Raw genomic sequence first — 14619 nt, 5'->3', positions numbered from 1 at the left:
ATTCATTCGTTTTATTTGAAACTTTCCAAATCTATATCAAGGTGGTTTATAAACAAACAGGAATTGAAAGCCTTATCTATTAGATAGTCTATAAAAGTCTAAGGGTTCCAGGCCAATGATTTTAAAGTGTGTGTCAGCAGAATACAGTGAGGGTTAATTTTATATGTCAACATGACTAGGCCCAGATATCTGATCAAACATTATTCTAGGTATTTCTGTGAGGGTGTTTTTGGATGGGATTAACATAAGAGTGGGTAGACTGAGGAACACAGAATGCTATCCCTAATGTGGATGGGCCTTGTGTAATCAGTTGAAGGCTAACCTAAGAACATAAAGGCTAACCAACCCTCTTACCCCCACCTCCACCTCCCCTGAGTAAGAGAGAATTCCTCCTGCCTGCCTGCCTGCCTGCCTGCCTTGAATGGGGCATCAGTTTTTTCTGCCTTCAAATTCAAACCGAAACACTGACTCTTCATGGGTGTAGAACCAGCTGACCTTAAGACCAGAACTACACATCAATCGTCCTGGGCCTCCAGCTTGCCAACCACAGATTCTGGAACTTATCAGCCTCCATAATAATATGAGCCAATTCCTTATAATAAATCTATATCTATATCTATACCTATGCCTATATATCTATATCATCTATAGCCATAGCTATATCTACATCTATATCCATATCCATTATCTCTATCTCTATCTCCACACATATACATACTTTTGGTTCTGTTTCTCTGGAAAACTCTAACTCAAATACACTTGGAAGTTGTCACCATAAAACCAGGCAGAGTCTTGAGAGATATTCATAATTTAATCAGATCTCAATGTAATAGCCATAAGAATAGGTGGATAAGAAGACCATCAAAAAACAGAACAAAACCACACAGAAGAGAATGTTGCCGTAACCACAGTAATTAAATCTAATCAACCCATATGACTATGAGGGTGGGGGTTTGGGGCTTCTGCGAGTTTGTATAAGACTTAGGAATCAGCTTTGATGCAGTATACATGCTCTGCAAGATCACTTCACTTGAGGACACTTAACAGAGGCACTCACTGTAACAGGGGTGCAGTTTGGCTCTTAGGGTTCTGTGTTAGAACCTAGTCCTCATTCAGGCCTGTGGTTCTCTGAGCCTCGAGAAATCTCAGCACGCTGAGAAGGCAAGTCCAACAGTTAGGATGGAAGGGAATCCCCATGATGCGTAAAATGCCATTGATGGGTAAGCATCCTTTAGTCATGGTAAGATTTGGAAGTAAGAAGAGAAATATGTATGTAAGAAACAAACCCACGGTATCCAATAATTTTGCAGTTAAGAGTATACATTTAATGTTTTATCTACTTGTGATTTTAAGCCAATTAGAGTAACAGTAAATTGGAATTATCATTCCAATTTTTAATGTCATGTAAAAATGATTTAGATTTGTAGTTTTAAGTTGGGATCTTATCAAATTTACATACAAATTTAAAACTTTAAAAGAACTTAACAATAATCATATTTCATACTTAGAAGTATTTAATTGATGAATTATTCAAGTATTCATGAGGATCTCATTTGTTAAGTCACACAAGCTAAAGTACCGCAAAGGAAATTAAATGTATTAAATTTAGAATTAAAGCTTTATTTAAAAATGTTTAACCACATTTGAAAATGAGACAAAATCATTAATCAAAGTTCCCTTAAGAGTCATTTTCAAAACTAGCTTGACTTACAAACAGGCTGATAAGGTTTGTAAGCTGAACTCAAAATTTTAAGTATGGCTATGATTTTGCTCATGTAACTTCAATGGTGGCACTGTCTAGTTTTGAAATCAAAGTAACCTCTGACTAGTCTTTTCTAGGCATAGTTATTGTCCGCATTTGCCCTTGACAACAATCATGCAAAGTCCCATTTTGGAATTAGAGAAAGAAGATGACTATTCTGGAGAACGAGCTCGGAACCAGCTCTCCAGGAGCAGCAGCAAGGTAGACTTGGTGAGAAGTCAGCTGATCTCCTCCTGTCTAGGCTCTAGGTGCAGAGAGATCAGGAATCCTTCCCTCAGGATTAAAAGGTATAAAGGCAAAGAGCCAGAGAGCCACTGCTTTCCGAGTGTCTTAGAAGAAGTCATTGACCAATAAGAAATCACCAAGTTAGAGAGTGTCAATTTTTGTTATCTGGCGGTTGCCATCAAGAGAAAGAAAAGTGAAGAGAAATAATTTGATACTCTTCTTTCTAACTGGAATTCAGAGAATTCCAGGAGCTCTTCGAAGGGAGCACACTGGCAAGCACAGTTCCTCTGTCCTCGTAGCTAAGTTTGTTTAGTGAAAATTTGAGAGTTAAAGCTAATCATCAGACATCGCTATGAAGGATCTTAGCGTAAATAGAGATCTTCCCCCTTTTCTGCAGCTCTTCAAGGAAGAAATAAACAAAACTAAAAGAGAAAAAGAAAGCAGAGAGTCACATTTTCCTGTAGCTAGTGAGTGGTTCAAGCTCTTACTGGGATTTTCCATCTTACCAGTGGGTCCACTTCCTTCTACCGGCAATTCAAAAGGAAATAAGGAATCAGGATTTTCAAAGACTTCGCTGTGGTTCAAGGATGGCGAGAGTACGTCAAAGTGACTTTGCCCAGGGAAGAGTGAGCATAAGTAAAATGTAACAGAGTTACTTTTTTGGATGTGAAGCAATTTTGACACCTAGAATCAGGCTCTTCTCAGGAAATCCATGAGAATCTCCTTATTGATTTCATGACGAACTTGCATCCCAAATGAAAATAAAAACAAGACAATGAAGGCCTGTAAGGGGAATGTTCTTTTTAAGTCAAACTGAAATCTTTATTTTCTATGGATTTGTGACACTCTATATGTCCTAGGACAAACTATTCATCTTGGTCACAGATTTTTTTATTCCTCAACAAGTTCTGCCAAAAAATAACGAGACAGTTCTGAGAATTAAAGAACTTGCTGGAAATCAGCAGCATTTACTCAATACAGCAAGGATGCCACCACCCAAATCGGTAATCACTCCTATTGTTTTTGGCATTAATCACTTTTCTCTAGGGGTGTCTGGGTGGCTCAGTCAGTAAAGGGTCTAACTGTTGATTTGGCTCAGGTCGTGATCTCACAGTTTGTGGGTTCCAGTCCCACATTGGGCTCTGAGCTTGCAGTGTCGTCTGGGGATTCTCTCTTTCCCTCTCCCTCTGCCCTTCCCCCACTTGCAAGTGCACCTGCTCTCTCTCTCTCTCTCTCTCTCTCTCTCTCGTGATAAATAAATAAGCATTAGAAAAACAATTTTCCTCTAAATAGCAGGTTGAGGTTAGGAATAATTTCTATTTGACTTGCCTATCTATTTTGCCCTAGGCAAAATAATCATTTTGGAATCAACCATTCAGTGTCACTCACACTGATTGAAAATGGCAATGCATTCTTTTTTCCTACTCTTGGTTCTAATCACTGGTAGATTGGCATGAGCCAGCTGGAAAATGTGAATCACAAATATGTGTACTATTAATGAGATACATGTATAATATACACGCAGTATATGCAAATATATATATGTAATATATGTGCAGTATGAATATATTTGTTACCCTAGGTACTCTGAGGGTAGCTAATTTTGGACAGGTTCATTTTCTCTCTTAGGTCGTTGGATCTTAGACATGGTAAGTAGGTATGATATCTGTGTCTGATAAAAAAAAAGGGGGGGGGTACCCCAGAAACAAGGAACAGACTGAAAACAAATTAAAGTTTATTTATTTATTTATTTCAAGAGAGAGAGGTGGGGGGAGGGGCAGAACGAGAGGGAGAGAGAGAGAAGTCCAGGGAGGCTCTGCACTGCTAGAGTGCAGAGCCCGATTCGGGGCTTGATTTCACAAACCACGAGATCAAGACCTGAGCAGAAATCAGGAGTCAGCTGCTTAACAGGCTGAGCCACCCAGCTGCCCCGAAAGCAAACAAATAAAATGACCCAAAAGAGAATGTGCTCATCTCTAAATGAGAAGACAACCAACACCTTTTTTCATTTTTTATTTTGGAATGACACACTTTTTCTTCCGTTTCTAGAGCACTGCCGTGTTCTGAGTTCTGTGTTCAGGTGCAGAGACCCAGGGGCTGGTACAAGCGGCTGGCAGATGTATTCAGGTGCTATAATCCCAAGCTAAGGGGGTTTGCACGGATGCGCACAGGAGCACAGGAGGTCTGGCGGTGCGACGGGACTGCAGCCCCTCGGCAGGACAGTGGATTCATGAAAGATGTCTCATCTTTAATAAATGTTCTCGAGGCCACAGTGATTGAAATCGGCTAGAGTAGAAGATAAATCCCCAAAACCTCCTTAAGCCTGTGGCAAGTTAATTACAAAAATGTCCTTAGTTGTGCCCTTCCCTGTATCCACACCCCTTGTAACTGGGCTTTGCCACCCCCTCCCCCTCAAGGAGGGGAGTCCGTTTCCCCTCCTCCTGAATGTGAGCTACCCTTGTAGCTTGGCCAAAACCACAGCATGTGGCAGAAGTGACAGTGTCCCAGCCCAAACCCATGCCTCAATTCTGTGCCTGCTTCAACTCTCTCTCAGGACCTTGCCTCTACCATAGGAACAAAACTCGGCAGGTCTGTCAGATAATGAGGGACACAGGGACCAGCATGGCAGCCAGCCAATAGCCAAACAGGTAAGTGAGGCATCCTGGGACATCCAGTGCCCGGCTGACCAACCAGCTGACGGCTGAGGCAGGGGAGAGCTCATCAGAGACCAGCCAAGCCTGGGCCACCCTGGACCAAGCTTATGAGGAGTAATAAATTTTCATTATTGAAGCCACTGAGTTTTTGGGTGGTAAGTCATATAGCAATATCTAACTAATAAAACTCAGCCAACCAGTGTAAATACCAAGATGCCACCACTAAGTGGAGGCACCTTGTTTACTTACATGTATCCTACCACACACAACATGCAGAAGAATCTCCAAAAATTACTGATGGCCTGACACAGTATCCCTAAGAAGCAAGCAGTGATAGCCTTCTTATGGAGAAAGTACATGGGTCCACAGACGCAGTGCTTCGGAGAGTACTTTTGGCTGCCTTGTAAGCACTCACATTCCAGAAGAACTTACTGCTCTCGGCTGAGAGCGCTCCTGCATATGTCTGTAGTCAATTAACTCGCCTTTTTTTTTCACTTCATTGAACTTAAAGAGCAGACAGCGTCTGTTCAGAAGCCACACACCATGTTCCCTCCTGCCTACAACCGTAGCAATAAACCAGACAGCTTTCTGGTTCACTGTAAAAACTCTTTAGAGGAAGACAACATGGTAACAACAAAAACACCACCTACAGTGAGACATTCAGAACCTCATCACCAAGTCTCAAGTACACACATGAAATAAAAATCAGGACCCTCTACCCTGAGTAGATAGGAAACCAAAAATAACATGTTAACTGCCCAACCTCAGCCAGCCCTGGAGAAAACATGCTTTTTGATGTTGCACTGTGTCCTGGAGGGAAAAGGGCACTGGATTGGAAGTCAAGAGGTATATTACTGTCCTTGTTCTACCTTGTTCTAGAATAACTGTGGCCATGTCCCCTGGACACTTCAATACCAGATAACTGCTGAGGATCCTTCTAGTCCCATAAAATTTCACGCTCTCATCTTGCTATCTGAGCCCTTTGAGTTTATATCTGTGAACAAGTGTACAGAATTCGACATGATGTACCGGAAAGACCTCTGCACTGAGACTACGGAGTCCTACCCCTGCCACCAGTGCATCAGTGGCCCTTAAGCAAGTTCTAGCTCTCTGTATGTCAGTTTTCCCAACTGTCAAATGGGTCATTCATTTGGACTAAATGATCTCTAAGGTCCTTTCCAGCTTAAAATGCCTGATTTAATAATCAGGTTCCAAGGTTATATGTTTCCTAATTGATTTCTTTTTCTTTTTAATTAATTTATTTTAATGTTACAGTGATTTATTTGGAGAGAGAGAGAGAGAGAGAGAGAGAGAGAGAGAGAGAGAGAGAGAAAATTCCAGCAGGGGAGGGGTAGAGAGAGAGGGAGTGAGAATCCCAAGCAGGTGCAGGGCTCGAATTCACAAACTGAGAGACTATGACCTGAGACGAAATCAAGAGTTGGACACTTAACTGACTGAGCCACCCAGGTGCCCCTGTTTTATAAATGATTTCTAAGAAGAGATTCTGACCAAGACTTAGGCACACAGAGTCTAAAAAATATTTAGGTAGTCGTTTCACAGAGCCAGAGGCAAGTCAGGCTTTTTGATTTCCGATAAGGAGGACCAGTGGGCTGTTATTTGTGGAAGTACTTCTGGTGCCAAGAAAAATGTCATCTGCTACCAAAACTAAGTGTATTCTATACCATGACAGTTGTGCAACATTTTGTTATGCCCCACGGTGTTCTAGGAAGCTTGGCGGGTACTATGGACCTAAAGTGGCCCAAGAGATGCCCTAGAACTAATGCTTCTGTGTCAAGAGATTTTTTTTTTCAACGTTTATTTATTTTTTGGGGGGACAGAGAGAGACAGAGCATGAACAGGGGAGGGGCAGAGAGAGAGGGAGACACAGAATCAGAAACAGGCTCCAGGCTCTGAGCCATCAGCCCAGAGCCTGACGCGGGGCTCGAACTCACGGACCGCGAGATCGTGACCTGGCTGAAGTCGGACGCTTAACCGACTGCGCCACCCAGGCGCCCCAAATGCTTCTGTGTCAAACTGAAACTCAAACACAAGGTCCTCCACACAGTCTTTGTAACACAAAGACAGAGAAGGTCAATTTTCGGGACCCAGCCACTTCCAAAAAGATAAGACAGACACACTCTGTGATAGAAGCTTTTCTAAGCATGGATCTGGGGAACGCCTGATGGATGTGTCACCAAGGTGTGACTGTATTCACTTGAACTCACTGTATTTCAAAAAGTGGAATGGAAAGCCAGCACCTTACAAGGTAGTAGTGTAACAATGACATATTGGAATATGCCATCATGGCCAGACTCTGGAGAAACTCTAACAGACACAAAAGCTGTCTCTGTACATCTCCACCCCATCATCTGCCATCTTATACTGCCTTTGATTGGGCTTCAGATGTGTTTTACGATACGGCTGGACTGCATTCCATTCTGGCTTTGGGATACCTTCTACCCATGTTCTTTAAACAAACAAAAAGCTAACTTGTCCTTTACCCTAATGAACTTATCTCTACCTTTCTTTTGGTGGACAACTGGAATAATGGATTAATCCCCTTGCTGTTGACTAGCTTTATGTGTTAGACATAACATACAATGCCCTAATCCCAAAAAAATGGCTTCTGAAGGAATTCATAAAGGATGGGGAAATGAGGGAAAAAAAGACCTAATATCTTTAACATCATCAGTTATCAAAGCAATGCAAATTAAAACAACACAGTGCCATTTTTCATTTATCATATTGACAAAGAAGGTAACCCTTGATGCTGGTTAAGGGTGTCATGTGACACACTAGAAATTGGTATAATACTTTCGAATTATGTACCAGGAAGCTTAAAAGTTCACATGCCCTTCAGCCCAGTATTCCTTTTAGGACTCAACCTTAAAATAATATCATAAATAAGGACAGAGATTGTTTAGTATGTCTGGAACACACTATGATCAACAGCACATATATTAACTACAAAACATACATCTAGGCAATAGCATTTTACGGAGTCATCAAAAATTATGTTTTTTGATATTATGTGAAACAACATTAGGTAAGATATAAATCTGTCATATGTGATATTTTCTCAAATGACTTATTTAAAAAATAAAACGGGGATAAAATGTTAATAGTGATCTTCCTAGATTAATACAGTGGAAGATGGTTTTAGTGCTTTTTTTAAACCTTTTTCTTTATTTGCCCATTTCAAAAGATAACGAGTACAAATTATTCTTAAGATCAGAAATAAAATTCCTTGAAAAATCATAACAAAACAAAGAAAGTTTTTAAAGGCCACGTGAGTAAGATCTTTAAGAGTCAAGCAGTCTGTTGAAGATCTGTCGATCTCAGGATGTGTGGCCTGACCTTCCCACTCAAATATCCAGAACAAGACCATGAGCATGAAAGTTGCTTCCACGACTTGGTGAGGCTGATGAGAGCAGCGGCCCTGAGCAAGGCACCCACCCCCCTGCCTCCCACCCCTCATTGGAAGCAATTAGAGAAAATTAGCTCTCTACACGAGGAAGCCAACTGCAAGCTTCGCCAGCAGGAACCACTGCAGGATGGAAAGCATGTCACAAGGCATGTTGAACCACTTATGGAAGGCGGATGGTAAATCTGGCCTAATGAAGACTGTATACACCCCTTCTGTTGGCTCCCAGCCAGTCAACTAGTTTAGTCTGGATCTAAGAGGAAAACAACACGCTCTTCATATTCAGAGTGGGAAGTCCTGAGTAGCTATAAGTTAATGGCTTCTTTTGAAACTGACAAAGAGAAAGAGAGAAGGAGAGAGAAGGAGAGGGAGGGAGGGAGGGAGAGAGAGAGAGAGAGAGAGAGAGAGAGAGAGAAAACTTACCATCCAGCCAAAGCCCTGGTCTGACATTGTGCAGATTGTACTCTGCCCACCAGGGGCACAAATACACCATCCTAATGGTGCCCTGTGCCCAGTTACATTCCATCTCAAACTTTTCAAGACATTTAAAATCCCTATAGCCTTGATTATCGTTGAACAGCATCCAGTTAAAACTCGTGTCATCCAGTTCCTAGTGCACCAGCCTCTGAGAGTTGGGTAAGGTTTCAGAAAGGGGAGTTGTTCACCTAACTTTCACCTTCAAGCCTCAGAATATCCTTATACCAATACTCATAAGTACTCTCATATCTGAAAGTGATGACTTAAATGCTTCTTGGTCTTGTGTAAACGTACTCGTTTTAAACAAATTTTCTCATTGTGATAAAATACAGAGAACATAAAAGTTGACATCTTAACCATTTTTAAGTGTGAAGTTCAGCAGTATCAAAAACATTCACGTCTTTCTGTAACCATCACCACTAACCATCCTCAGAACTTTTCTATCTTCCCAAGCTGAACCGTCGTACACATTAAACAATAATCCTGTGTTCTCCCTCACCGCAGCCCCTGAGAACCATCATTTTACTTTCTGTCTCTATGCATTTTCCTATCCCAGGCTCCTCCTAGAAGTAGAATCACACTTTTGTGTCTGGCTTATTTCACTTAGCATAATGTTTTCAAGTTGAACCAGAATTTTGAGCAAACAAAATCTCTAAGCTGATAAGCTGTCACGTAAAATAATTCTTCCTTATTTCTAGTTTCTTGCACTTTCCTTTTCAAAAGTGTCTTTTGACCAGGGCTTCCTTTTGAACAGCCCGAGTCCTGGTAAATTGGACAGACTCTCTCACAGACTCTTTCCACTGCCAATGGAAGTATCAGGCAGAATTTAGATAACCACTTGGTGGGGATATTGCAGAAGTTTGAATTAGATGAGCTTAAATCTCTCATTCTACTCTACAACCTGGTGACTTTTACAAATGCTTTTGTTTGTTCCTTCATTTATTCACCATAGGAATTTGTCAGCACTTACTGAGTACCTACCGCATGTAAACGATGGCTGCTGACGCAATGTGGTGACTGATGATATTGACTTGGCTCCCAACTTCTGCAGCGGAATCAGGAACTTGGGCACTGCCCTAACAGACTGGCTTTTGCTCTCAATCAGCTGGCACTGGTGAGTAGACCCCGGGAGGACTGCCAGTTACCTCCATGCCCGAGTGGAGACTTTGGCTTCTGGTAGAAGTTCCTTAGTGGTGCTACTCTATATACCAGCCAGAAAAACATAGCAGGTTCAAATACCAATCTGGGTACTGAGAGTGCCTACTGAAAACTAGTATTGCCTAGAATATAATCTAGACATATCAAGCACTTTTGGAATTTGAATGGGAATGCACAAATGACTCTCCTGCCGCCAATTAACCCTGTGATCTTGGGCAAGTCACTTAAACTTCCTGAGCCTCAGTTTTCATCAATAAAATGGGATGAAAAATACCCATGCCACAGAACTCTTGTAGGAATAAAATGAGTTAGTGCATAACAAGTGACGTGCATGTGGCTTGGCACAGAGAAGGCATTGAAATACTAGGGCCCCTTGCAGACACCCCCCCCCCCAAAGCCACATGCAGCTCTGGAGTAGGTCAGCCCTATACCTGACCTGCAAGCACCAGAATAAAGTTGGAGCATCTCCTGGGCTTCTTTAAGTTTGATGGTTGGGGGCAGGGAGAGTGTGTTTCAGAAAGGCCATCATGTTAGCTTGAGGGAGAGAATTGCCACTTTATCCATCAGCATAATATATCTCAAAAGTGTAAAAAGAGGTTACATCCAAAGAAAACACAATCTCGTATGAGTTGGGAATAAGATCTGCGTATTTCTCTGGCTGGCGTTCATAATGGCACAAATCGGGACCTGGGAGTCTCAGGACCATTGACTTCAGGGGCCACCTGTGCAGTGGTGGGTGGCTGAGGGGCATGCCATGCAAGGAGGGACTCATATATCCCCAGGAAGCAGGGTGGAGTTTGGCAACCCACGGAGAGTGATCGTTGTCTGGGCAGAATCTACCCATGAAAGCACAGAGAAGGGAGGCAGACTGTTCCAGTAAAGGGAAGGGAGTGGCGCTGAGTGGTCTATGAGGATGTGCCCACACACGGGATTCTTCCTGACCAAAGCCTATGGGTAGTTCGCACACGAAGTAGACAGAGCTGCAAATACTGACAGGCTTTCTGAGGATGGCAGGATGTTTGTCTCAAACATCCAAAAATGGAAATTATCTCACTAATTAGAAATGACGCCGTCCAGACCGTGCCTGGAACAGGTCTGGGTTTTCAAAAGTGAGCATGGGGGGGGGAGGGTTCATTCTGGTTCCTAAGTTTAGATGCTTCAGGTGAGGCTCGAGTTGCATTTTAAACAGATGAACAAGAACTAATTCTTTTTGTTTTGCTGTGTTTTCTTGAATAATTGGGTTTCCTCAGTTTGTTCCTAAATATTTTTATCTTCTAGTTTTTTATTTTTTATTTTATTTTATTTTTTTAAATTTTTTTTTAACGTTTATTTATTTTTGAGACAGAGACAGAGCATGAGCGGGGGAAGGTCAGAGAGAGGGAGACACAGAATCTGAAACAGGATCCAGGCTCTGAGCTGTCAGCACAGAGCCCGAAGCGGGGCTTGAACTCACGGACCGCGAGATCATGACCTGAGCCGAAGTCGGCCGCTTAACCGACTGAGCCACCCAGGCACCCCGTCTTCTAGTTTTTTATTAATTCTTTTTGCCCTAACAATTTAATAGCCAAGCTCTCGCTTAGGAATCATTTTTGTCTATTAGAACATTTGGCTCCCTTATTGCTATAATGGGGAAGGTTCATAAATTCACTATTCTCAATTATTTCATGCCATGATATATTAATCCAGGCCCTCTGTGGAGCAGATCCTAAAATGGGATAAAATGTGCAAGGATTTTACTAGGGAAAACGTCTTCCGAGAAAATCGGGAGGGAGCTGAGAAAGACGGGGAGAGCCTTCAGTCTGGCAAGAGCGGAGGGGAGAGGAGAGGGAGGAGGTTAGGCCAAAGTGTCTTAGATGCTGTGCTGTGGAAGCAGGTCTTGGCAAGGGTGTTGGGGAATCATGGAGCCAAAGCTGACCTTCAGGGGAATCCCTATTCTCCCCAGAAGCCATGCCTAGTAGCCATGCCATGCGCAGTCACCGGCTGGGAGCAGCCTGTGGGAAGGAGGACGGTTCAGTGCACATGTCTGACAAAGCCCAGGGCACAGCACTTGGGGTCTTTGGTGGATTACATTTCCTACAGTTGGGAGTTCTTAGGGTTACTGGAGTAGGAGGGTTTCTCAAATTTGGCCCCACTGACATTCAGTAATGAATAACCCTTTGTTGTGGGGACTGTCCTGTGCAGGGAGGATGTTTAACAGCATTCCTGGCCCCTACCCGCTGGACACCAGTAGCACCTTCCCAAGTCTGGACAATCAAAATGTCTACAAATATTGCCAAATGTCCCATAAGCGTCAAAATCATTCCTAGTTGAGAAACACTACACTAGGACAATTTGAATACATTTTGGAAGATTCCTCGGGAAAATTATAAAACCAGTGGGCGGGGTAAAAATATAAATGTTTTGAATTATACATAATGATTATTAAGAAAAATAACTCAGCTGAGGAATTCAAAGTGAGCAAGACTACCCCAGCATAATGATACACCACCGGCTGGATATTAGTTTCTATCCCCAATGAAGTTTCTTTTCCTGAGATGAACTTACAGTCCAGTGTCGTGCCCTAAATTTAAAGACACACAAATAAAGTTTCAAAAATTAAATGGGTCCTGTTTTAGTTTAATGTGCCACATTGTGATGCAACACAAGTCATGCTGGCTTATTTTGGAGATGGACAAAAATACCTCACCTGCAATAGCGAACGCACATTACAGGGACACCAGGGGATGACTTCATATTTAATTCACTAGTAACACGCACGTCGGGAATAGAAATCAAATTCAGGAATGAGGCAGCTGAGATCCCAGGAGCAAGCATCTCAGACTTGGTTTCACCAAGTCATCGAAGACCCTTTGACCCGCGGGATTCGGCTGGGCCACAGGTTAACACCTGATGTGAGCTTCAACCTGGATGGCAGGGCCGATCCCCACATTTGCATGAAGCAGCGGCCGGGTGTGACTGTTCCTCCCCAGCATGAACCGGGTCCCAACACGGCTCCGTCTCACCTCGACCACTCCAATCACCAGTCCCTCCACCCCCCAGGTCTCCCACTTCCTCCCTAGCCCCATTTTCCACATGGCAGCCAGAGCGGCTCCTTTGAAACCGGTCAGACCCCACTTCCCTTTATTTAAAAGCTTCTGAGACTTCCCATTTCCTTCCACTCAAGACACAATTCTCACTGTGGCCAAGATGGCCCACGTCCTTGCTACCCAGAGCCCGGTGAGGAGACCAGCGGTGTCAAGGACGTCACCTGGGAGTGTGTTAGAAATCGTCTCTGGGCCTGCCCCAGACCTACCGAATTGGGGTCTTCACTTTAACAAGGTCCTTGGAGGATGTGCACAAACGGTAGAGTCTGAGAAGCTCAATCCTCATGCTCTGACCTGAGGTTATTTCTCTCACTTCCTCTCCCTCCCCTCTCCCCTTGCTCCCTCTTCTGTAGCTAGTTGGGGCTCCTGGAGACATTTCGACCTGCCAACCATGATCCAGCCCCAGGTTTCTGTTCTTCCAGTCACCGTCTCACTTCTCTCAGGTGTGCCTGCTCTAATGTCACCTCAGTCGGAAGGCTTTCCTGGCCACAGTAGGTAAGGCCCTCCTGAGCTCCCAGCCCTGTTCTGCCCAGGCCCCTCCCCATCCCTGGAACCTGCCTTATTTTAATTCAGGGCACGCATCTCCACCTGCCATGTTATATAGTATATATATAGTGGTATATCTTATTGTCTGCCTCTGGGTCCATGAGAGCAGGGACTTGACATGTATCTTGCTCACCGTTGGATCCCCAGACCCCAGAGCAGTGCTTCCTACCCCAGAGGTTGATAACAAAGAATTGTTGACTGAACAGGTGACCGAATCGTGCAATCTCATGGGACAGAACACCTGGAGAGGGAGAAGCTGCCCCAAGGGCACGGAGCCTGGGCGTCTTCTGATCACCTCACACTATCTAGCTTGGCCGCCTTGTCAGACATCGTGCGGCGCTCTCTTCAAACCGCCCAGAGATGGGCCAAAGGCAAGTATCTGGCTGTGGGGCAGATCTTCTTCGCAGCAGAGGATAATAAGCCAGATGAGGCAGAGGATACGGGAACAAAGCGTGGGGCTGCGTTCCCCTGCGGGCACATGGAAGGATCAGGCTGCGAGTTTCATTTACACGGCGTTTCTCTGGAGAGAGAAACGGCCAAAGTTTCCAACGTGTACGTGATTTTCTTTTTTCCAGGGAAAGATTAATCTCTACTTCTTCTAAAAAGCAACCTGTTTATACATTTGCTGGAGGATGTGCCTGGAAAAAAATGAAAAGAGGAGAACTTGATTTGACACATCTGGAGCAGACGGGGATGTTTTGTTTGGCTTCCCGAAGATGTTTAAATTGGGGTTAAGATGGGGAAGATGGTAAAACTGGGTCAAGACTCAGGTGGCTGGGAAAAGACCAGCGTGGAATGTGAAAAAAGGCGCGGAATAAAGTGTAGCGGGCTGAATCACGAAAACTCTTCCGCTTTCTCGCCCTGTCAAAGCTCTGTTTTGAATGTTAATGGGAAGAAAGGAAACAAAGACATAAGGACAGACTCGGGGCGTTTAGGGTTGAAGAACACTTTGTGTTTAAGAACATTTTGCTCAAATCTATTCTCGGGTCTCCCGAAAGCTAAAAAATAGAGCCTGAAGTATCTTTAGAGAGGAGAAAAGCTTCTCCCGCCCACCCTATACGCACCTCAACCCCTTAGTTTTAAGGAAAACTCTTCCCAGGAACCATGGGTGGGTTGAGGATAGAGCCAGCTGACAGAGGAAGTTGTAAATGGGGTCGAGACATAACAGATGTGAAAGTTTGGGAGCTACACGGAAAAGAGCTGTACGGAGATGAGAGAGCGTAGGAACCAGCAAGATGCTCTTGGATCGCACGCATGTTTTTAGTTGCCGGAGCACAAAGAGATTATCTA

The 14619-nt window shown here is 43.6% G+C and overlaps 1 protein-coding gene and 1 long non-coding RNA gene across 7 annotated transcripts in view; one reads left to right on the top strand and one right to left on the bottom strand.

Moving 5' to 3' along the window:
• Positions 1-14619, bottom strand: part of NRG1 (neuregulin 1) — a 1111639-nt gene that overhangs the window by 454579 nt on the left and 642441 nt on the right. The window lies entirely within an intron of this gene.
• LOC123385179 lies at positions 9520-13695 on the top strand. Its single transcript, XR_006597344.1, has 3 exons — positions 9520-9656; positions 13137-13278; positions 13536-13695. It is a non-coding gene; the product is annotated as an uncharacterized LOC123385179 (long non-coding RNA).

This window comes from Felis catus, chromosome B1 (assembly GCF_018350175.1).
Source record: "Felis catus isolate Fca126 chromosome B1, F.catus_Fca126_mat1.0, whole genome shotgun sequence".
Taxonomy (NCBI): Eukaryota; Metazoa; Chordata; class Mammalia; order Carnivora; family Felidae; genus Felis; species Felis catus.
Note: the sequence above shows the minus strand (reverse complement) of the source record. Positions and strands in the feature narration are given on the sequence as shown.